The sequence below is a fragment of the Macrobrachium rosenbergii genome, chromosome 36 (assembly GCF_040412425.1).
Source record: "Macrobrachium rosenbergii isolate ZJJX-2024 chromosome 36, ASM4041242v1, whole genome shotgun sequence".
NCBI lineage: Eukaryota > Metazoa > Arthropoda > Malacostraca > Decapoda > Palaemonidae > Macrobrachium > Macrobrachium rosenbergii.
Window position 1 is genome coordinate 31198016 of NC_089776.1, and position 25034 is coordinate 31223049.

At 35.2% G+C, this 25034-nt stretch overlaps 1 long non-coding RNA gene across 3 annotated transcripts in view; it reads right to left on the reverse strand.

Annotated features, from left to right (window-relative positions):
• LOC136825055 (uncharacterized) overlaps positions 1–23732 on the reverse strand; it is a 123307-nt gene extending 99575 nt beyond the window's left edge. For 2 of the 3 annotated variants that reach the window (XR_010849235.1, XR_010849234.1), the window contains exons 1-5: positions 23632–23732; positions 21089–21187; positions 18652–18770; positions 14500–14621; positions 3930–3996 (exon numbers count right to left, since the gene is read on the reverse strand). This is a non-coding gene — a long non-coding RNA (uncharacterized lncRNA). The remainder of the gene's footprint in view (positions 1–3929; positions 3997–14499; positions 14622–18651; positions 18771–21088; positions 21188–23631) is intronic. The other variant, XR_010849236.1, reaches the window with a different exon arrangement.
• Between the last annotated feature and the right edge of the window lie 1302 nt (positions 23733–25034).

Below are 25034 nucleotides of genomic sequence, written 5' to 3' on the forward strand. Positions count from 1 at the left end.
TATATATATATGCACATACAGATATATATGCATATATACGCTATATATGTGATTATCCCTTCGCTTCACTAGAACAAATAACCAACGACAGAGCAAACAAAGTGAAGCAACGAAGGCCTGGAGTGTATGAAGGCGTATACTTATGTCCCAAAGGGGCTGAACAGAAGTAGCAATGGGTCAAACAGCCCAAGAAAAAGGACATTCCGTCGCCGCTGTAAAGCGCGCCAACACTTCCTGATGGTGCAACCAATCAGTAGATGAAGCTGATCCGTTTATCTCTCTTTATGTCTGACCAGACGTTCATATGCAAAGACAAGTAGTTTATGTTCTTTGAGAATGGACGTCCAGAATGCGTTACGTATTTTATATAGCAAAAACGTATGTACTCTTGTCAACAATCGTCATGGTATCCTTCTTCTACAGTACAATTTACGTTCTGCATAGGAAATATATTCGGTAAAGGTCTGAATTACATTTTAATTACTGTTCATTTAGACTTTCAAAAAAATTGCAGCCAATTCAAACATTTGATGTTTAAATTCTTTGTCTTAGAAAAATATTTACGTCGTGAGATATCACAACATGTTAGACCACTCCAACCCTCACTATGGCACGAGGGAAATGTGGCTGCCTGTCCATACTATATCCCATTTCCTCTGGTTTTTACGCACCGTGTACCAAAAATAAGTCCTAAAACGGAGGATAAGCCCTAAAAACTGTATAAAATCCCGAAGATTACTAGGATGCCAGAACATAAAACGTTACCTTCGACTTTTATCTGGGTAAATGTCTCGCAAACCTCGTAAGATAAACGCCAAAATACTTGGCTGTAAAGGTGGGAAGAGAGGATACCACCCTTGTGTTTGGAGCACTTTCGCTAATTACTCTTACCCGTCTGCGATGCAGTTGAATTACGAAGATTTCATTCGTTAGGTTTTGTTATACCTACGTGCCTGTTTCTAAAAATGAATTAAAATAATGAAACAACTGGTCACAGCACCGTTTATATATTTCTTCACCAATAAAATTTCTCATTATCGAACAGGCTGCAATTAAAATAGAACAACAATCAGAGCTATAAAAAGATGTGTATAGAAACGAAAATTTTCCCTTTAAAGCTTTGCAACTGTTTAATTATTTAGAAAGAGACCTCATTACCAGTATATTAATTACCTTCTAAATACTGCATCATTCACGTTTATCTTGCATTTCTGTTGCATTCAAGCCTTCGCATTCCAAAAAACCTGGAACTGCAATGATCTAACAATTTCAGAGGCCCTTCCCACCCGCCGCCCCCCTTTTTCAAGTCCGCTAAATTATGAACTCTTTCCAAACCATCTGAAATCTTTGGGTTCATTAAATAAATAAATAAATAAACAAATAAATAAATGAATAAATAAATAAATGTATATATATACTGTATATATATAATTAAATATTTAAATGTCGTTTAATATCCAATTCACTCTACCTCCAAGGTAAAGCACAGTGCATATTAAATGACATTTGTAGCTCAATGTTTGCAAATAAAAAAATGTCACATTGATGTGATAAAAATACACACACAAACACACACACACACACACATATATATATATATATATATATATATATATATATATATATATATATATATATATATATATATATATATATATATTATACATATACATATATACATAATATATATATATATAAAGTTAAAGTTAAAGTATATATATATATATATATATATATATATATATATATATATATATATATATATATATATATATATTTATATATATATATATACATATATATATATATATATATATATATATATATATATATATATACATATATTACATTTATACATAATACCGTATATATAAAGTTAAAGTTAAAGTCCTCCTACATATATATATATATATATATATATATATATATATATATATATATATATATATATATATATATATATATATATATATATATATATATATATATATATATGTGTATATATACATATATATAAATATATATATATATATACATATAAATATATATACATATATATATACATATACATAAATATATATATATATATATATATATATAAATATATACACATACATATATATACATATATATATATATACATATTGTAGTGGCTTAATGTTACACACATACATATGAGTATATATATTGTATATATATATACAGTATATATATATATATATATATATATATATATATATATATATAATATATATATACATATATATATACATATATAAATATATATATATATATATATATATATATATATATATATATATATATACATATATATGTATATATGTGTATTTATGTATATATATACACACATATATATACATATGTGTATACATATATATATATATATATATAATATATATATATATATATATATATATATATATATATATATATATATATATATATATATATATATATATATATATATGTATGTGTGTGAACATTAAGCCATTATGATAGAGGCTTCTTACAACCACACAAAGACACACTAGCAGCATATCCAACACACCTACTCACACTGAACATATCATCCCTATCTTGAATGTATTTTTATACTTCCGAAATAGTTAGCCCCTTAATTTCTAGTGCCTAACTCACTGCATCTTTCCATCTATTTCTAGGTCTTCATCTCTGGCTGTAACAAGTTTAATTAAACAATCTTTTGCACCCGTCTCTTATTGTCAATTCTTCCATCTTTTCAGCTATGGTAACCTTTTTAACACTTCTCATCTCCCCCTTTGTCAGTCTTATTAATTCTTCTTACCCTCATCTCAGCAACTTTTAACGTTTTATCTTTTGTTTACATGCAATTTCTACATATCACCTCCATAAAGTAGAATTGGCTCAAAAGTCCCTTCAAAAATTCCCACCTTTGCTTCTATAGACAACTCAGGTTCCTTCCCTATATCTCACACATCATGCTGCCTTACCTGCACCTCACATCTATCATTCTACCATCATTTGTACACTTACTCCCAATCACTTATACAAATTAACTACTACTATTCATCTACAGTACAAGTTAGCATTCGCTGCTCTTGTATTTTTTGTGATAAAACTATTAAAATACTCAGGTGAAAGCATTTTCAGGGTTTTTTTTTTGGTGTTTGAACTATCAAAATCAGAAGGGTGTCAAGTATTAGCAGATTTTAGCTACTTGCGGGGGATTGTGGTGTGCATCCCCCACAAATACCATGGGTCGACTGTACACAGTTAAACTGTAATTTTATGATCCCTTATTAATATATCTAAGAAGACTAGTTTTCCTACTTTTCCCCATTCATTTTTGAATTTACAAGAAACTCGTAAATTAGTTTTGTGGAAAAGGTCAAAATCTCCCCAGCTACCATCCCAAAACATAAAAATGTCATTAATATATCACAGTGAACTTGGACCTTTGAATTGATAGATGTCAAAATTTAAATTTCAAAGTATTCCATGTAGAGATTGGCTAAAATGGGAATGGTGGACTGCCCATACTACATTTGAGTCTTTGTAAAAACTTCTGTCAAAGAACACATTATTGGTTATAAAGTATAATTTTTTTTTCAATTCCCACATAAAATGGTCTTCATAAGGGATTCATTCTTCCCTTTGCAAATTCAGGACATCGTTTATGGTGACCTTTGTACATTGTGATTCCAAATTCAGACTGAAGATTTATATTGTTTACCAGAATACTTAATCTACTGAATTTCTGCCAACTGTTTTAATAAGAATAAAAGTCTTTATTTGGAACAATTGGGCATAAATGAATACCAGTATTCCCATACTACAATGATCTTTAGTGCACATAAACTAAAAAAATAAAAGATTCAAAAGACTGCAACCAATTGCTCTCAAGAAATAAATTCTGGGATACTACTCACATTTCTCAGGCAAGAGACTCCCATCTTGTGTTTCATATCTTCTACTACTTCACTTTAGGAATAGCAACTGCAACAGCAAATAGGAAAACTGGCTAACATTGGTTTGGTTTGGGACATGAATAAAAAGTTCAAACAAGTAACCAGTGGCTAGTTAAAGTTAGTCTTATCAATTCAATTCTGACTGATTCTGGATAATGCAGGTTATTCCTACTATTACAAGTGAATTGACAGGCATGACATACTACAATTTCCAGTTGTCTGTTCAGTCATTTACTTTTCAGCACAATACCTATTCAGTCAAACTTCCATTCTGTGAAATATCCTTTTTGGTGAAAAGTCCATTCTAAGAAATGATCACAGGAGAGATGCCCATCGGCCATTTGTCCTGATGCCAGTACATAAAAGAAGAGAAGGAAAGCCAAGGGGCAAGGGCAGTGAAGGATTTGGTAGGATTAGAATCAGAATCTCAACAAAGAAGAGGCAATAAAGAACATGCTTGAGAAAATGAAGCAGAATAGGAAACAGCATATGCAAAAGATCTTAAGGGGAAAGATGAAAATGCAGAAAATAAAGTTGAAAAAGAACTAATGGAAGCAGTACCTTTAGGGGTCCTATAGTCTCAAATTTAAGAAAAGACTCCAAGCACAGCATGGGTCATTTCCTGTTGTCATATATGCCATTATACAATTACAGACTTTATCTTTATTACAATATAAATCAAGAAATGGGTAGCACTAGACTTGTACAGTCTCTGATTGAAATTGTTTGATTACAAATACTTATCTTTACCAATTTCAGTTCAAAATAATATCATAAAACTAAAAGCATGGAAAATGTTTTAATGAACACTGCCAAATTTCTTACTACAATTGGACAGGCCATTTTTGGGGGAAATCAAGCTATGAAGATATAAAGGATTTTTATCATAAGCTACAATTGTATCTTGAAAGGGCTACCACATGACCATCTTGAAAAAGCTGAGAAAGAGGGACTCTTCTCAGTATGGGATACTCAAAACACAAACATCCACTATGGAACAGGGTAATTTCCACAGAAAGCAAGCTATAGTACTGTCAGTTACACATGACTACTGAATATGAGTTCTCCCTAGCATAGCCCATGTGATAGCATGAGATAATTGTATTTCATCACATAAAATTAATAAAGGTACTGTACTAAATATGATTTTAATGAACAGCTCAATAAACTGTTGGGACAAACTTAAGTAAATCGACTATTCCTCACACTCTCATAAGTAGGAGAGTCTAAGGAGCAATATGTAACTCCTGATAGTACTAAATATTTACATTAGAAAGAAAATTCCAACACACGATATAGTACTGTATCTTTACATTAAAATAAATATAGGATTTTGAAGCAAACAATCATTACAGAAAGTTTTAGAAGAAAATGGGTTTAATAGCAGTAAAGAAACGTAATTTTAAAATGGCTGATCTATACCCCCTAGTCAAAGAAACCAAGACCTCAGCATCAATTGAGGAATGAGCAAATACAGTCTGGGAAATCTTGTTAAGTAAGAAATGCTGTAAAAATAAATGGTAATAAACAACTGTAATGAAAAGCAAAGACACAATCACTTAAAATACTGGTATAATATTTTTTTCACCATTTCTCTTGTACTCTTAAATACTGTACAGTTTATATAACATTGTGTAGCCATAACTAAGAAGAACAAAGCTTTCATGATGCTCTATCCTGTATATGTGCAGAGTCAACCATACATGAACAGAGCAAAAAAACACTGCAAAACAAGGCAAAAGGTGAATTTGTATGGTCAGTTTAAGAAAGTATTCGAATATTCCGGAAAGGAAAGGGCATCCATTATCAAAGGTAGAATTTAAAAGCTAAAAAAGAAGGGACACATGGAACTAGACTTTGCCCTAGATGATGAGTCTCTTTCTTTATTTGCCAGACTGTAGACAATACACCTCTCTGATGTAACTTTTGTACAGTATATCGATAATTTGTTATAGTAATACTGTAGTGACAAAAAATTTTTGATGAGATAAAACTGCACAAAATTTTTACCATCTAGGACAAACCTTTCCCTGACATCTATTAAATGAAGAGAATAAATAAAAAGAAGATAACGAAGAATTACAGAACAAAGTTAAAAAAAAATGTTAAATCTCCTAGACAATCAGGAATAGTAATTATTTTGAAGAGAGATTAGAATAGAATAGAATATAGAATTTAGGCCACAAGCCAAGCACTGGGACCTATGAGGTCATTCAGCGCTGAAAAGGAAATTGACAGTGATAAGGTCTGAAAGGTGTAACAGGAGGAAAACCTCGCAGCTGCACTATGAAACATTTGTTAAAGAGGGTGGAAAGTCAGATGGACAAAGAGAACATGAATGGAGGTACTGTAAAAGGAATAAAAGAGGTTGCAGCTAGGACCTGAAGGGATGCTGCAGAAACCTTTAAGTAATGCCTATAGTGCATCACATAAGGTGTACTGACAGCACTACTCCCCTACGGGGGAAAGAGAGATTAGAACTTTAAAAAACATGACAGCCAAAGAAATGTGATGGGAAAATTATCAAAGTAATATACAAAGAACAAAGGAATGAACCACACCCAAAATTATGAGGATAGACTGTTGGAGACTTGTGAAAGTATGGCAGAAAGTACTAGAAGGAATAATAAAAAACTAGTAAAATTCACCAATTGTCAGTTGGTTTCACGTTAGGGAAATCAACCATAGAAGTGATTGTTATGTCAAGGCAAGAACAGGGAACAACCACACAAAAAGTTAAAGGTTATATATATGTGGATCTTAAAGAAGGATTCATATAAAATTTGCAAGCAATTAGATGGAACTATGAAGGCAATTGGTATTGACCAAATGATGGTAATTCATTAGAAAACAATTGAGGGAAGCAAGTGGATGGTAATTAATCAGAAAACAATCAAGGGAAGACAGTGGCAGAAATATAAGAATTTGAAGAAATTTCCTTGTTTAATCATGGCCAACACTGAATCCTATATTAATTATCATAGCAATGTAAGAGGCTGCAAAGAAGTCAAGAAAGTGAGATACAAAGTATAGTAATCGGGTGCCTCACTTCTAACCATGTAATCAAAATATGAGGTGTTAGGATGTTAAAAGACAGAAAAGGTATGTTGATGCAAATAGTGGCAAAAGATAAGTCCAATCTGGTAAGTGGCCATGCAGATGCAGAGAGTGAGGTGGAGAGATGGAGGCTATATTAATATGTATCAAATGTTACAGACTGAACAATGTAGACAGTAGATTTTTGATACTCAAAATGTACACTCTAAAGGCAAAGAGAGAGAGAGAGAGAGAGAGAGAGAGAGAGAGAGAGAGAGAGAGAGAGAGAGAGAGAGAGAGAGAGATTGTGATATGTAGCCCAAAAGCTTTGGGGTTGGTTGGTATCATATATGGGCAGGTTATGTCATATTGATTAACTGAAAAATCAAAGCCTATACTCTTCAAAATTGTATGAATGCATTCCATATTACTGTATCTTACCTTTCATAAGATATCAACAATTTCTTGGGTGTCTGTCACTTACTGCCTTTTTTGAGACCCCCAATTCATTTTTCTTTCCTGTGATACAAAACATATTAAGAGAACATTACATACTTCAAAATAAAGCCCAGAATATCTTAAAATGTTGGTTGACAGAACTTTTGTGTTTACTGTAATGGGAAGAAAATTTCCAGAGTAACAGGAAATTTTTCCTTTGTAGAAATATTATCATGCTCAGTATCGTAATTTTACTTAAAATTTACATTACAGTATGTGTTTCAAGACTTTTCTGTAAATGCAAATAAAGGATCAACGGCTGATATATTACGAGAATTATTGGATGTTACTGTGAATTATTTAACAGCCCTAAATGATACCACAGCAAAGAATAATCAACACTCGTTTCCTGTTTTTCAGATTACTGTTGTTGAGGATGATATAGACTTGAACCAAAACAAAACTGTGGACTTGTTGCTAAAAAAAACTTGTTACTAAGTGGTCACAGTTTTCTAACCATCTTTACAAAACAAATGATGATCTGACTCTATTGTGGATGTCCTACTTTGACACTGTTGACAACATAATTCTTAGATTGCTATATGCATCCCCTGGAGGAAACTGATGGCTCCACCTCCTTACCATCACTGACTTCTTGGTCTTTTACATGTAACAGAAAAAACATGCAATCACATTACAATCTATTTTTGAGGTATTATCACTAAGCACGTTACCATTTACTATGCTGCATTTCACAGCGAGTAGTTCTGACCTATTGCATCCATTTAATCTTCTTATAGCATGTCACCTTAATGACAAAGAGTCTCACACTGAAAGTATTTCCTCTGCTTTTGAGCTAATTTCCTTATTATATTCAAGTCATATATAGATTTCAGTTACACAGGGTTCATGCACTGCATATCCCCCTTTAAAATACCATATGACTGAGCCAAAATATATTACAAACTTGTTGCACTCTTAACTTAAGAAACATAATATCCTCAGTCATGTCACTGTAGGATATTCTCAAAGCATTCAAACTGCCATTTGATTTGCTGAGATGGGTAAGAAATGTGACTGTGTTGTCTTAAATGCTTTAGTATCTCCAGTCTTAAGATAATAGAGCATTTAAGACAACGCAGTCACATTTCTTACCCATCTCAGCAAATCAAATGGCAGTCTGAATGCTCTGAGAATATCCTACAGTGACATGACTGAGGATATTATGTTTCTTGTTAGATTTTTGTGCCAGAGATACCTTGTGTTCACATGACTGATCAGAGGCACAATCTCTTGTGAGCAAGGAAAATTGAGATAGACAAAAACTGCCTGGCAGCAAAAGCTGCTAGCAAAATCATGCACAGCATGCCGCTTATGACGCTGCCATGTAGAGGTGATGTTTAAGGTGCAGTAATCCTTCTCATTCCCTGTCATGGCTGCAAGCCAGAAAGAAATGAAGGAGAAGAGCAATCAAATGGATGAATGAATAACCTGTTAATATAACACCACTAGATCTTTTGTTCTGCAGGTGCTCTAAAAAAGTGTGCCATAACAAGGATTGTCTCTCAGGCTAATGGACTAAAATGTACTGACATGTGTGAATTAACAGACTGTAAGAACCAGGTGTCTAGTAGTGGGAATGGTGGCGATGAAACAAATCCAGAAGTCACATGGAATTTTGAGTACTGAAATTCTTTTTGATATGGTAAAACTTAAAAAAATACAAGACTTTCAGGCTAAAAGCATAAAATATAAACCAAAAAATAAAAAATTAAATTACAAAAAAGGGTATTTATGCTGCTGATCCTTTCCACAGAAGACCCGTTTTCACTAAATTTGCAGAAGTATAGTTACTTTAACATCAAATATCTTTCTTAATATATCAGCTAAGGATCCCATAGTGATAACAAAAAAGCTTTCAAAACATATGTTTCATAAGTGAAACCACCAATACTAGGCCTGATAAAATTTCTAAATATATATGGACATGCTTCTAATTCAAATTCTTACCATAAATATTCTAGCATGTGACATATTCTTTATATCCCTTTTTTTTAGCATTATTTGGTATATGTTGCATTAAAATTAATGTATTGCATCACAGGAATGAAAAATTCTCTTTTAGTCAAGCTAAAAATCCCATGTGATACCTCAGAAATAACAGATATCATAGAGAGGGCAAAGATCTGTAATGTTATCAAACATTTTTGAAGACTACAGACACTTGCCTTTCAATTAATCATTATGAGATTTTTTTCCAAATACGGTACTGCATTTTGAAGTAAGGTTCATGGCTTAATCAAGGCTGGGAAAACTTTAGAGGAGGTAAGATACACCTGCTCCCTTCATGAAGTGATATTCATTTATGAGCAAGCGATGGAATTACAAAAACCACACTTAATGAAGTCTTCTTTTTACTGACAACCAAAAACCAGCTTCAAGCTCTCTCTTTTCAGTGTGGTGTAAGATATGTAATGATAAAAATTACGAAGGAAAATTCATCAGTTGAGAAAAACATATTGCACATGTAATGAGGTCTTGTTAGTGATCTCAATACTAAAAGGAATTCTCTATCAGGCTAACCTAAGAGCCTCCGAACTAAGAGAATCCCACCTCTACTAAAATGAACACACCCTAGATAATAGAGTTAGCTGCTACGCACAGACTAAGAAGTAAAAAGAAGTAAACACTGAGATGGACTTCCAAATAGCCGCCTCCAGAATAGAAGACACTGAATAATTCCTTAGAAAGGAAGATGAAGTGGCCATACTCCGAATACTGTGCACTCAGGGTAATACGGAGCTTGAAGACAACGAAGAAGAACCTTGAGAAGCCTGGGAAATCACCTCCCTCAGAAAGTAAATAATCGCATTCTTTGACAGTGGACGGGAAGGATTCCGCGGAGAGACAAAAAGTGTATGCGGATGAGGATGGAGTTTCTCAAACTTTGACAAATAGACTTTTAATGCTCGCACCGGACATAAGGACATCTCCACTGGATCGCCATCAATGTCCAAGCGGTCTAAGACTGACGAAGGAGGAGGAGCTGAACGAAGCCCAGACGACAACAAAGAGTCTGCAAGCAGATCACCATAACCAGAATGCTGAACACCCACCCCTAACTGGGTACCCAGAGCTGAATCCGCATACAGTAGTTGATTCCACCGGGAGGGAGAGAGGGAGGAACCGAGAAACCCGGAGACGATTCCCCATTGTTACCAAAGGGAAGATGAGTGAGAGGAGCTGAACCCGCATTGCTAAACCTGGGGGAGGATGCGCAAACGAAACCACTTGCGGAGGGAGGGAAGAAGACGAAGAGGAAGGAGGAAAAATGAAAGAGGTAGAAGCTAACACTCAGAGGATCTGCAGCGGAAAATGCAAGTGATAACGGCCGCAGACTGCTCGGAGAAGGTACCACAAGCCCTGTCAAAACAGCGGAGCACAAACCTGAACTGGAAGTGACCGGCAAACCCTGTGAAATACCTGATACTACCGGAACAACCGCTTGAAGTGGAAGCAAGGGGTTGTGCATACCCAAAGGGTTGGAAAATTAAACGCCTGAGGCCAAATTCTGCCGAAACTGCATTTTCACCTGCCCGGAAGATCCTCCTTATGAAGAAGACTGTACTGAGGAAGGAAAGGCGGGAGACAGAGGAATAGCAGACGCAGAAAGAGTTACCTAAGAGGAAATGCCAAAAGTCGAAGGAGGGAAAGCAGAAGATGCGGAAGCTGCAGGAAAGACAGGAGAAGAAGAAGCCGAAGAGGAAACTGAAAAAGGAGCAACAGAGAATGTGGGAGCAGAAGATGAAGCGACAGATAACCCAAAAGAAGAAGAAGAATCCTTAGAATGGAGGGACAAAAAGTACACAGAATCCATCCCGCTTTGGTAATCCTGAAGCATATCTGACATGAATTCTGGACACTCCTGTGTCATATAATCTCTAGTGTTAGAGAAACCATTCAAAAAACCTCTCACCAAAAGTCTGTACCATTTTGAAACACCCAGCAAATCTGCATTATATTCTGCTGTGGTAGGCTGAGTTTGGGTTTGTATGATGAAAGACGTTTGTATGAATTAATTGTTCCGTTTTGTTTGTTGTGATGTTTTTTGTTTTCTTATTAAGTTTATTGTGTGTGTATATGTTGTTTATGAATGTGTTGTTGGTGTATGATTGTATGAATGTGTTGCTGGTGCATGATTGTTTAATTAATCGTTATTTTTACTTTTTTTACTTGCAGCTCACCCCCAATGAGGTGTTTGCTTGAACGAGTGTGAAAAAATAGGAGCTCCCCTTCACCTGGACTGTTTTTGTAATGCTCTGGATAAGAATGATCCTTCAGTTTTGATGGCCCAGAAACCTTCAAGTGTAAGTTAGTAATATAAACTGCAATTGGCTGGAGGCACTACTTGTGTGAACTAGGGGCAAAGTGTCATTTCAGTTGTTGAGGAGCCACAGGCCCTGTGAGCATAAGGAGTAGGTGCTGGGGTGACCAGGTTTAGTGTGGGAGAACTTCTCCGAACAGTGGAAAAGTTAGACAGATAAAAGGTAATTGGTCCCTTATACATTGCTGTTGACTTGGGTCATAAACAGTCTGCTAAACTCATGGCTCAATTGATGGTTGTGTACTTTCCCATGAAAGTATTTGCTCTTGTGATTGGAGATTATCAGAACTTATGTAAAAAACATTGGGAAGCAAGAGTATGTGACATTTATTTTGACCCAGAAGTGTCTGAGATTGTATGTTGGTCATGTTTACTAAACTTATATTTAAGGTAATTAATTAGGTTAAGGTTCTTTTGATAGAAGAGTGGGGAACTACATATAAGATTAAGGCTAAGTAGAATAAGTTTTGAGGAACTATAGTGATAAGGTTAGGTAAGAAGTTTCTGTACTGTAGATTAAGATTTATTAACCATATTAAGGTTTTTTTATGGCCATTTTAGTATTACAGTAATAAATTACGTCAAGGAAAGTTGAGTTTCATTGAATAACCTCCAAATCTGTTCCCATCATATATACTACCACAATTGTGTACTATAAAAAGCCCCTACACTGCCACATCCAATTGGCAGTCACGCAAACCACTTTTAGAAGCCAAAAAGGACACACCAGAATCTGCCTTACTAGATGAAGGAGTAGGAAAAACAGAGAAGGGGGAAAACTAAAGTAGAGGATTCAGAAACAGTCGAAAGTGAGTTAGGAGCTAAAGCAGAAGGATTCTGCACCACTGGAATTGAAAAATTGACTTAAGACTTTGAGCCAGACAGAAAAAGAAACGAAGAAGGCGAAACTTTTGCAGGAGCATAAAATCCACTCGAATCCGAAACCGGAACCCGTCCAGGAGAACGACTCTGCGCACTTAATACTTTCTCCTCACTACCTAACCCAGACCTGTCCGCCTTTGTCATACCTAGATCCTGATCCTGACTAACATTATCAACATTAAATTTATCATCAATACTATAAGGGGGTTAGGGGGGGATCCTTCACTGTCTGCTCCACGCCGAGGGGGCCGGCAGAACCTACCCACTTGGAGGCTTGTGGTTCTCCATTACCTTCAGCAACCGTTACGGCTGGTTCTGGAACAGGCAGGGGAGTTGAAAAGGAAGAAGGATTAGACATCCTAGCACTACTACTATTCCCTATCTGGGAATTATTGAAAAAGACTAGCTATTAAATTTTTCATACTACTTGCAATCCTATCCTCTATCTGTTTGACTACCTCTGAACTCGCTAAATCCTTATTCAATTAATCTGTAGCAGAAGCTTGAGATGCTTGAGGCAAAGACCTGCGATGACGAATGTAATCCTCCATCTCTTGTACTGTCCAATCGGATCATTCATCGCAACAAGTCTGCACATCACACTTAACCTTCCTTCATACCTGACAGACTGAATGTCTATTGTGTCTCAAGGTACTCATCCATCCTTGCAGGAAGAACAGGAGCAGTCGTAGGGGCAGTCAAAGTCGAAGCCGAAGGTGGGGTAGTAGAAGGTGAAAGAGAAGGCTTGTCCATGGTGACCAATTGAGACCGGGAACCGGTGAGTCCAAATCCAAAAATGTTCCACATTGAAAATATCCAGAAAAAGCTCAGCAACCAAGCAGAAGTCATAAATCCAGGAGAAAAACCAGTAAATACAATCCAGGTCTTCACCAGAAATCCAAAATACAAAGAGAAGTCAGGCAATAGGATTAAACCTTGCACTGCATAAGGAAACAACCTTCCAGCAGCGCGAACAAAAAGCAACTGACGGAGGTAGAAGTGTCGGCACACACCTGTGTCAACGTTGCCAACCGTTTGTTATGGTAGCTCAAGTGACATGATTTTACCTGCAGTGTTGGTAACACTGGCTGTTAAAATTTCCCACTAGTGGGACTGGTAAATGAGAGCTGTTTGGGCTAGTGGGATTAAGGGCGAATTCAGGTGTTCAGGGAGTGTATTGCAATAACAATAATAATAATAACAATAATAATAATGATGATAATACATAAGACTTGGCTTTTGACTCAAGTAGTCTCCTAGTTCTCTGCTGGATTCATTTTTCATTATAAAACAATCTGGGATTCTTAAATCCTAGATCTCTCTCCTAAATTATGATTCAGGCATAATATAATTGATGAGGTTGTGATACAAAAAATAGAGAGTTTTTAAAACATAAATCTACAATACTTTTCTCATACAAACCCATCAATCATCTGCGGAATGCACAAAGTGCATCTCCTTATTTCTCATCTTATCATATCCAGCCTACACAAACATGAAAATGGTAGTTATTACCACCTGACGGATCCTAAGGACACAAGTAAGTGGTCACTCTTCCATCGGAAGTGCAGAACAGTGTGACTGTGAACATTCAAGACAGAATGTGGACATGATATGATTGATGGGATTGTAAGAAAAATCTAGCTTTTTAATCAACTGAAGATCAGAGATGGAGTTATTTTCAAATTTACAGAAAAAAGAATCCTGCATGTTTAAGAACTTCCCATGTTAATCTTTCTTCAAGACAGATTAGAGTTTGTCAACAATTAATGAAGAGGCATTCATGACTACCTCCGAGACAGTAGCTACTCCATCTGCATAAACATTGTAGAGGTTTATCTTTCAAAAATGTGATGAAAGATAGTCACTTTTGGGTTTCGAAATTCATGGAAGTTTACCTCTGTTGCAGGACCCTGTAATAAATTAAAATCATTAAACTCAAAAAGGAATTTATTATCTGAATATAAACCCATATAGAATAATAACAGATTTTCATTAACCAGTGAAATAAATAAATAAAAAATAGTCTTCCTGCCCTGCTTCTTTCATTACATCAATAAACATCTTCCTATATAAAAATTAGAATAAATGCACTTATTTATTCATTGCTATCATTTCAGAATACTAGCAATAACATCCTGCACCTTACCTCACAATATTTGGTCTTCCCTCTTAGCTCTCAGGTAAAGATTAAATGTTCTGGTCATAAATCCCAAACCCTTTGAAAAAAATTGATATTGATGGCTGTGAATCTTCTCAAACATGAAGAAACAGATCCTTGGTTATACCTCCAAAAATATTGGCCACTTAACTAATACTATCATTATAAAATATTTTATCATTACTATCATAAAATACTTTACCCAAATCACTGATTCCGAACTTGAGACTCAATTTTCCCTTTGCTCTGAAGGAACATGTGGCAGGGTAATCATTTCTAACAAGGTGTAAACTGATCATCAGACCTTACTAAGGTATTCACAGAGTGGAATGAAAGCTCTCTAATTTAGTATTAAAAAGAACATGGTCTAAAGTATCCACTTCTTGGGTACTATACTTATTGCAAGAGATGAGTTGGTTGTTTTCAATACTTTCAATTTTTCTTCTTATGATCCACAATTATGCTCTAGATTAAACATGGGACTTAAACTAAATCTAATAAAAACAGTGATACTGAGAAAGAATATGCACACAGGAAGATAATAACTCTAGCTTGGGAAAGATTAATGAAATTAAGTCTTTCAAATATTGAAGAACAATGATACGTAAAACAGATTCTCCTGAGATGCACTTTGGTAAAAGACTAAAACACAAAAATCAGAAAATGGGCAGGCTGAACAAGATTTGAAAATCACATAAAGTGAAGCTGCATAAAAAAGTAAAATTACCCATTAGTCTAGTATAATCTGTACTGGTATACTGACAACTTGAGAATAAAGCTTTAAGATGAATATGACCCAGATGGGAGGATACACAGCTAAATTATACCAGAAGTTCCATAGTACATGATATATAATGATAAAGGAGAAACAAGGATAGTCTGGACATGTCCCTCACACATCCACCTGGAAGCATAGCATGTGAAACTGTCAGCTGTGGGAAACTTTCAGCTAAGTGCCTCTTGGAACATAAAAGTTGGAAGATCTAGTCTATTTGGATGAGAAATAAGAGATGGAAGGGTGGAGATGGGTGGAGTTTTGTGAAAGCAAAAGCTCACGAAAGACATGAGTGGCAGAATTGCACAGAGGTTCTCTGAATTCCACTGAGCTAGAAGCAATGATGACAAGGATACACCAAACCTGTCTTCATGGTCAGTAGTGAACTTGAGTTATCCTCCTTATGCAAAAGTCTGTTTACAATAAGAAAGTATATAAGAACAACAAATTTTAAAATCACATTAAAAGTCAAAATTTGCAAAGATTACTCTACGCAGAGCCTACTTGCTAAACATACTGGAGATCTCAATGGCATCAGTCAGTCAAGGCACTCCCTTCTATGCCTTTAAAATTCACTGATCTCCTCATTTGGATGGTACTCCAAGAACAGAGAACTAGAAGTGGAATACTGTACCACTTCCCATTATTTTTCATACATTCATAATAATGTACCTTTCAGCATTCAAGAACTCATCTTCCCAACATGTTATTTGCCTTTTTGTCCACATGGATTTATTAGATCTTCCAGTGTTCATGCCTTTTTCTGTCAAAATTACTCAAGATGTTTTAAAGAGAATAAATTTGTTGTTGCTTACAAGATTAGATAAAAGTATCTTCCGGTCATTTGTTCCCAAGCTTTTTTCTGCCCAAGTGTACCTAGACATTGAATGTCTGCCTGTTAGTAGTTTTACCTCAAGGATGCATCACCATTGGCTTTCTATGTTAGGTGAACTTTTTCTTCATGAACACTCCTGATATTATTTTATTTCCATGTTTTTCATTGTTGTAACTCTATTTACATGTACCAAAAAAATAAAGCATTAAACACACTCCTGAAAATGAAGGCAAAACAAGTGATGAAGAATAAGGGAACATTTGTAGGAAATGGAGGAAAATTGTTCCAACAGACCAGTACAAGTAACATGTTATCCAACACTGTAGTGACCCAGGTTGTTCAAGTGAGCAGAGGACTTCACTAATATAGTCTATTTCATTCCTTCTGTCCACTCACCATTGCAGATTTTTAGTAGAAGCAGCAATATGCATAGCTCCCTCGTGATTGGCTGAAATCAATGTTTCCAAAATCGTAGGCTTATTGTGATAAAGATGCAAACTATTTCTTCAGTAATACATTGGAATGTTTATACATGCAAAAATCCCCCATACCTTCTTATATAGATCATATACATGCCAATTAATATAAATAATATAACAAGCACACAGAAGACAAGCTTGTATCAAACAGTCTATGCAGAACAAACACAAACGAATGATAAGCTTTCAATAAATATGATTTATCTAACTGCAGGTAAATAAAAAGACATCTGGCTATGTGAGTATAAATAAGATGTATTCTAATAATTTTTTTACATGTAAATTAAATGATTGGGGTAATATTTGAAATAGCATGAAATATTGCTGTCTATGAGGTTGCTGGGGCAGGTGAAAGGCACAGCCACTGGAACATTGGCAGGAAGGCAGAAAATGTCAGTTAATGTGCAGCAGTGGTATTGCATTTTCTTTTCAGAATACTTTGCACATTTACATAATTTTTCCTTGAGCATAAATATTGTTATACTAGCTCACTGACGGAGCAATTTCAGGAGTATTTTGCCAAATAACTTATCAAGCAAAAGTTTGAAATCTCATTGAACTCCCATCATCCTTTGTGTGTTGATGACATATATATATAGCATAAAAGGCTAGCCTAGACATATTCTTTTTAAATGTGAGGCACTGGAACTACACTTAGATAAAAAGAATACATAATGGTCAAAATAAGAAAGTAATTTTGATTGATATGAGATGAAAGTGTGCTTATAAGGCAAGCACTGTAAAATCAAATATCTAACAATGAATAGTATAGGTCTATCATTCGCCTGTCAATGCCTAGTGTTCTAGCAGTCAACTTCATTAAAGATTAATTTCCAGTTTATGAATGAGGATGTAACTTTGAAATCAAAATAAAGTTATGTTTACTGCGTATTCATGAAATGAAACTCTATGCAGAATAAAGTTTGAATGATAAGTAATCTTGTGATCTGAGCAGTATGCACAGTAGAGATAAGTCTACACATAGCCTGGGTTACACCAGTGAGATAAAATGTAACCATTGAGAGCCCATCATTCATTTGTGTTTAATGTGAGTAGACTGTTTGATAAAAGCTCGTCTTTCTTGTGCTTATATAGGTATATCATCGATATAAATTGACAAGTTTATGATTTATATAAGGTGTGAGGGTTCAAGTATGTTTGAAGAAGTAGTTGGAATATTTACCATAATAAGACACTGATACTGGAAACGATGATTTTCAGAAAATCACGGGTTACTCATGCACACGTGCCACATCGTCAACCGTGGATGGACAGATGAGTTGAAACTGACTACAATAAGACATCGATATTGGAAACAATGATTTTCAGAAAATCACGAGTTACTCATGCGCATGTGCCACATTGTCAACCGTGGATGGACAGATAGTTGAAACTGACTATAGGTGCTTACTCAACTACATGCCTCCACTACCTATGGCCTCCAAAGATGTTAAGCCATATTGGAACGTGAATCAGCATCTGGCAAAAACTACTGGCATGTTAAAAAAATGAAGGTCAAATTTTGTTCCCATACCTTATTATCTTTGTACATAAAAACCAGTAAAGACTGACCAAGTACACTGAAGGGTGAGGAGAACCAATAGAACTATTCCATATTTTCAGTGTTCAATACATTAAAAAATTTTCAATAATTCAACTCTTAACACTAATTTACATTCAGATTATAACTTACCTGTCTTTCTGATTCCCTTCAGGAAGCCTTCACTCTGCTCCTTCTAAACCACAATTTGTTGTCATTCTTGCTGAATTAGACCTTGCTTTAGTGCCTTGGGAATCACTACCAACAGATGTCTGAAAGAATTAAATCTGTATGCTCATAATGATCTGAAAACTTTTAAAATCAGTGCCTTATTCATTCATTATACAGTATAATATTTGTATACATATGTCACTTTACATATTACTATTATACAGCATATATTAAATCATGTAATTATTTAGAATATGTTAATTTTCAGAATTATTTATTTATGAATAAAGAAATAATAACATTTTTTGATACCTAAGCCTCAATAATATTATTGAGGTCTTTGGTTTCCTGTTATCTGGTCACAGTTATCACTAGTATGAAATCTTGAATCACAGTGTGGCTTTTCATAACAAATTTTGGTCCAATGATTGACAGGCTAACAAAAACCAAGCAAAAAAATGGGGATTGACTGGGAGGATCATACAACAAGCTGACCTTCATTTTTTTGTGAAAGCATTGATTTTTCAGTCTCAGTTCAATCAATCCTACACCAGGTCACACACTGCTCAAGCTTTGCCTTCGCCTCAATAGCGCACGTGTGTGGTCAAGGTAGGTTGTGCCCGAAGTCGTGGGCTGTTTAAATTTCAAAATTCTGTACATTCAGTCAAAGCAGGTTGTGCCCTAAGTTGCAGACTGTTTAAATTTCAAAACTGTGTATGCGCAGTCAAAGTACGTTGTGCCCTGAGGTCACAGGTGAATTAAGTTACAACGATTTTTTAAAATCAACCAGTAGCATTGCTTTTATTTCTGATCCACTGAACACTACCAACAACTTGTGAAGAATTTCTAAACTTAACTTCAACTCCACTGCTCAATCTAGGCATTTTTTCTACAAACATTGACGAGTTCATTAAATACTTGAAAAACAAGATGTTTTCAGGTAGTTAGAGTGGAACCTGCTCATTTTGCAGAGTTGGAAGTGTATTACACAAAAGAAGGAGCCTTCTCACACATGTGAAGATGGAGTTTTCATGTATTACAGCACAATTTGTTGAAAAAAATTATCTCCCAGACATGGCTGTGCCTTGAGGGTTCCCACTTACATTACAGTATACAACAAATTACTCTTTTTATTTACTGCTGGGTACAACGGTACACACAATCACAAATAAATGACTGACTAAAACTTGGATCTGTTCACATCAATGTTGATTGGAATAATTTCTGTCAAGATTTGTGCATTTGCATTTTAATTAAAGATAACAAAAAGACTGTCAGTTCATGTCATATTATGAAAGTCAATGAAAGCAAGTTCAGCAAACAGAAATCCAACATAGGCCATGCTGTTGATGGATGCTTGGTTCTCGTTGAATGCAATAAAGGTAAGAAGACTTATTTTTTATAATTTTTGGCTACATTAAGGAAAATAGAGGGGGAAGTCCAGGGGTAAAGTCCCTACCCCACTGCCAGGTAAGGGTACAGCACCATACTTACAATAAAGTATAGGCTACCTTAGTTTAACCAGACCACTGAGCTGATTAACAGCTCTCCTAGGGCTGGCCTGAAGGACTGGATTTATTTTACGTGGCTAAGGGAAGGTTACAGCTTATTGTGGAATCGGAACCACATTATAGCGAGAAGTGAATTTCAAAAATAAATTCTGGGACACAGGGCCAGCAGAGTGCTAGCTGAGAACAGTACCCACTCATCCAATGAGGAACTCCTACTTACAATAAGTTTGAGGGAAGGTTAGGTTGGGATATATTTCTGGGATATTCTTTGCTTAGTGGAAGCCATGGTAAGCCATGTGTTAAGAAGCCATTAGGTTAGTCTATGTATGTAATATAGTATTCAGTCTTTGCTCTAAATTGCCCACTGCCCATTTCAAGTGTTTTTTTTCAGTTATATTTCTCACACAAATTCTACAATTATTAAGTCCCAATTTTAGCAAACACTACATGCTTATAGTCCCTACTCTGCAAAAACACCAATTTGTTAAACTATAATTCTCTAGTATATGTGTATTTAGATATAATACACTGTTCAAAATATTGTTTACCAAATATTTATCTTTCCAAGCCTTATGCCTTTTGGCCTTCCCCTTATGTGGTGACCATGGTCAGGCCATGTATTCACAGGCTGATAGGCCAGTCTACGTGTGCTGGTGAATCACAGTAGTCATTCTAAATTGTCCCTGTGCTCATTATTCAAGTGTTTACTTTCTTTAATAATAATTTTGCATACAATACATGTATGAGTTGGAATTTTGTACATTTTTTAGAAAAACAAACATAAACTCTTCAGTGTACAGAGGCTCCGATCTAAAATTTAGAGAAAAAACTCATTAAGCTATGTCTCTCTGTAATATAAAAAAAAACTCAGTTACAATATACAAATAACTAAATAACCAACAGCTTACCTTGCATTTACCTTGGTTTGTCACAGTTTGTGGTCACTGGCTTTGTCATGCTTAGAATCTGTGCCATACACAGAACAGTTAGGCCTAGTATTCACAATGCTGAAATACAAAGTTGTGTTTAGAATCTGTGCCACACAGAACAGTTAGGCCTAGTTTTCACAATGCTGTAATACAAAGATCAAACTGAGTTCTCAAAGTACTAGATTAACTAGATTTGAAAATGAAAACATTATTAAATTTTTTCAGAGGCTTGCTAAGTAAGTTATAGTTAGGTGATAATAGAAACATGAGTATTATTTTATTTTAATTAGAGTTCTCAATGCTGGAGTTCTTTTACTTTGTTCCCAAGTATCCTTAACATGCTAAATATGAAAACCATGCTGAAATCTATTGCAATTTTATTGTTTGCTAGATAATTACCAATGAATTTTGCTACCCAATTGGACTTTTTCTTAGTTCTTTGTTTATGTTTCAACATTCACCTGAGTGAGGCTCCCTATCAGTTTTCTCTTTAGTGCCCTGTGAGTAAGGATGGATAACATACTTTATTTGAAACAGTTTTTAATTTCATCTGGTAATGTGGGTATCTGAGCAAAACTGAAATCTGATTGCTAATTTTGTTCTAAGTTTCACCAAATAAGAAGGATCTTGGAATTTAGGCACTGCTTGAAATAACAAGCTTCAGTTCTCAGTCTATGCAACTCTTGATCTCTTGATTATTTCGGTTAATTTGAATTTTTTGTGCGCGTCTGAACGCTTCTGACATTCATTTCAGTAACAAATTAGGAGTTTAAAGATACTGAAACCCTTTATATACTAAAATCATGGGGGACCACAGAGAGAAACTGAGGTTTTTGGATAGGGGGATATACAGGAGTAAAATGACAAGAATGTATCCTAAAGTCCCTGTGACAACGTACTTCTGCAAGTACTGATTCTAATGATGAAGGTAAAGTTTCTAGAACATTTTGTAAATATTTACTTTAAAACATAACATCATTCTATAGTTGAAAATATGATTTTCCTGTTTTCTGATGTTCACTTTGCTAGCAAATTAGTAAGCCTAGTTTTAGAGCTGCTGAACCTTTCTTACCACAATTAAGGGGAACCACAATGGGAAATTGGGGTTTAAGATAAAGATCACTGACCTAGGTTATGTCAGTGGGGAGTCTCTGGGCGTAGCCCCTGGGGCAGGTAAGGAACCAGTGCCCTAGGTTAGGTTAGGTTGCAACACTAGGCCTAGTATTTATTTTTTTCTTTTCAAAACCATAGGTTAAGTTAGGTGAGGCAGGCAGTATACAGACAGAGGGTTCAAATCTCATTTGGGGGTCAGGGAGGGCAAAGCCCCCCAGCCAGGTAAGGTAAGTCTAGTTAGGTTATATTCCTTCTCAAATTCCTACTAAACTTAAAGGGAAGCCTTAGCCAAACCACGTAACCCCTCCATATGTGTTACTTAGATGGGGAGGCCAGACCCCCTGGTGAAGGAAACTCCACTTTTTACCAAAAGTTCCCCTATAGGCCTAACACTACGCTTGTGCAATGGCAAAAATATAATCAAGTTCTGAGGTTAATTATGGGTTAATTACAGTTGAGCGACAAAAAATAACGGTAAATTCTTGATAGGTTAAACAACTAAAATACTATAAGCCTAGAAAAAGTCAATTTTCGAGGCAATACCTGGCGCGGAGCCAATACTTAGGCTAGTTCTACCAAATAGCATACTCATTTGTTAACAAGATGAAGGTTAGTAATGTTCTAAACACACTAAAACATAGGCTAGGCTATGAAAATCATATTCTTAACTCCAGAATACAATTAGTTTATGTTTTAGGCCTAAAGTAAAAATTAACCAAAGCAAGTAAAGGTAAAAGTTCATTTTCCATCCGAACTCCAATTCCACATGAGAGCTAGGCTAGTACTAAACATGTTCATTAACACTGTTTCGCAGTGTTTAGTATTAGCCCCTGGGGTCAAATGTATTTTACCGCATTTAATACTATCCCCTGGGAGATCAAATGTCCCTTCAAATGTCCTTAAGTGAATTCACAAAACTGAAACTTAGAAAATATCCTAAATCATTTACATGTATTTTATCTTTTATTGTGGTAAATATTAGTTTGCAAGAATTATATATTAAAAATATTTTTTTCATATTTGTACCTCATTTTTTATGAAGATTCGAAAGATATAACACAAAATCGAGTAGGCCTACGGATGTTCGGACCGGAAACGAACATTATCCTTCTGTCACAGTGCTGTCGACAATGGACCAGTTTTAGCCACAATGGTTCTGCATAGCATCTGTAAACATCTCAATAACTTATTTTAATGGGATGCTAAACTGCTGAACCGATATAAATCATACTAATTGGTAAAATTACAGTTTCGGTCAAATTCGCATTTCCGATATATAAAAATATATTTTCCCTGGAGTAAAAAGTTTGTTTTCAACGAATTTGACCTTTCACAAGATTTTAGCCTTCATCTGAGCCAGAAATTTCCGGTTCTTTGTCAATTTGATACAAGAATAGCCTTAATTTAACCTTTAGTGGTAACTCTTGAAGTGAAGACTGCACTAAGGGTATATACTACCTTATTCATTTTGGGAAGAGTGAGAGAGCGATTTGGAAACATTTGTTTACAAATAGTATTAGTAGTAGTAATGATTAACTACTTCTCTTAAACGGCTCTATTGCTCTTTGTATTTTGCCTTTAGTTGCATTTGCGTAGGAATATTTTTTTTCTGTGACACCAAATTCTTTCCTATTTTCAATATCCTCTTCTGAGAAAACTGAGAATAATATATCCGCCGTTAGTTCGTGTTTATCTTCCCGATATGCCCGTTGCATGAATCTATGACTGTTCATTTATTTTCATTCTTATCTCTAGGGCCATAATTAAATTTTTCCGACATTTTCATAATCCAGAGCTTCATGAGTTATGAATTCCAATTTCTCGTTCGTTTTTAATACTTAGTTTATGATCACATGCCTCAAGTATAACATTTTCCAGAAATTTGATACCTATTGCTCTTAGTATTTTATCATTTCTTACTTTATCTTTCACTTATCCTCCTCTTCTGTTTTATTTTCGATAACCAATGCTGACTTCTCAGGGCTCATTGACAGAGGTCTACATTTTCAAGATATACATGTCACGAATAAATAAGTGAATTGTGAGGTTTAAGGTATAAAGCCATTCAGACCTTCAGCTCTCAAGGCAGAGAAAAGAGTTGTCGATTTTTATCATACAACAGTTTTTTACGATATTGTGAATTTCTCAGCATTATCTACAGTAGCAATGTAGAAGAGAACCCAGTATGTTGCTGGAGAAGTTGGGAGCTGTTGGTTCAACAGGCGTATGGGAACTGGCGGTGATCATGTGATGAAATCGGGCTACCTGTGTGAAGCCGAGTTCACACGATCTTCCGGAATGTCAGTATTTCCGCAAATGTCATTCTGACTGACCTGTGAACAGCGGAATGATGGAATATTAGTCACGAAAACCGAGAATGAGAATGATTTTACGATCCGCCCCACCAAGTGTGGGAAAACTTCCCACACTCTTATAGGTGTTTATTGTGGTCAAATATATAATTTTCTTATATTTTGTGATTCACTGACCTATATTCTCATTCATTTTCATATTTGTATATATGTTCATATAATAATGATTAACGACTGAATAAAGAACCATCAAAGAATGGTGTACGCACCATTTTATGAAGCAGTAAAAGTCGATTGAGTCAGGATTAATAGAGTACAGGGTTAGTCTGCTTCTGACCAAAATAAGGACAATCTCTCGCATGACGCCGCCTGGCTGAGGGTAAGGTAAAGGAAAGTCATCAGTGACCTCACCAGAGTGAAGAACACAGAAACTCTCTTAACCCTGATTAAGGCTCTCTTCACCTGGTCAGTCCCAGGATTAATATATAGCACAAAATTTA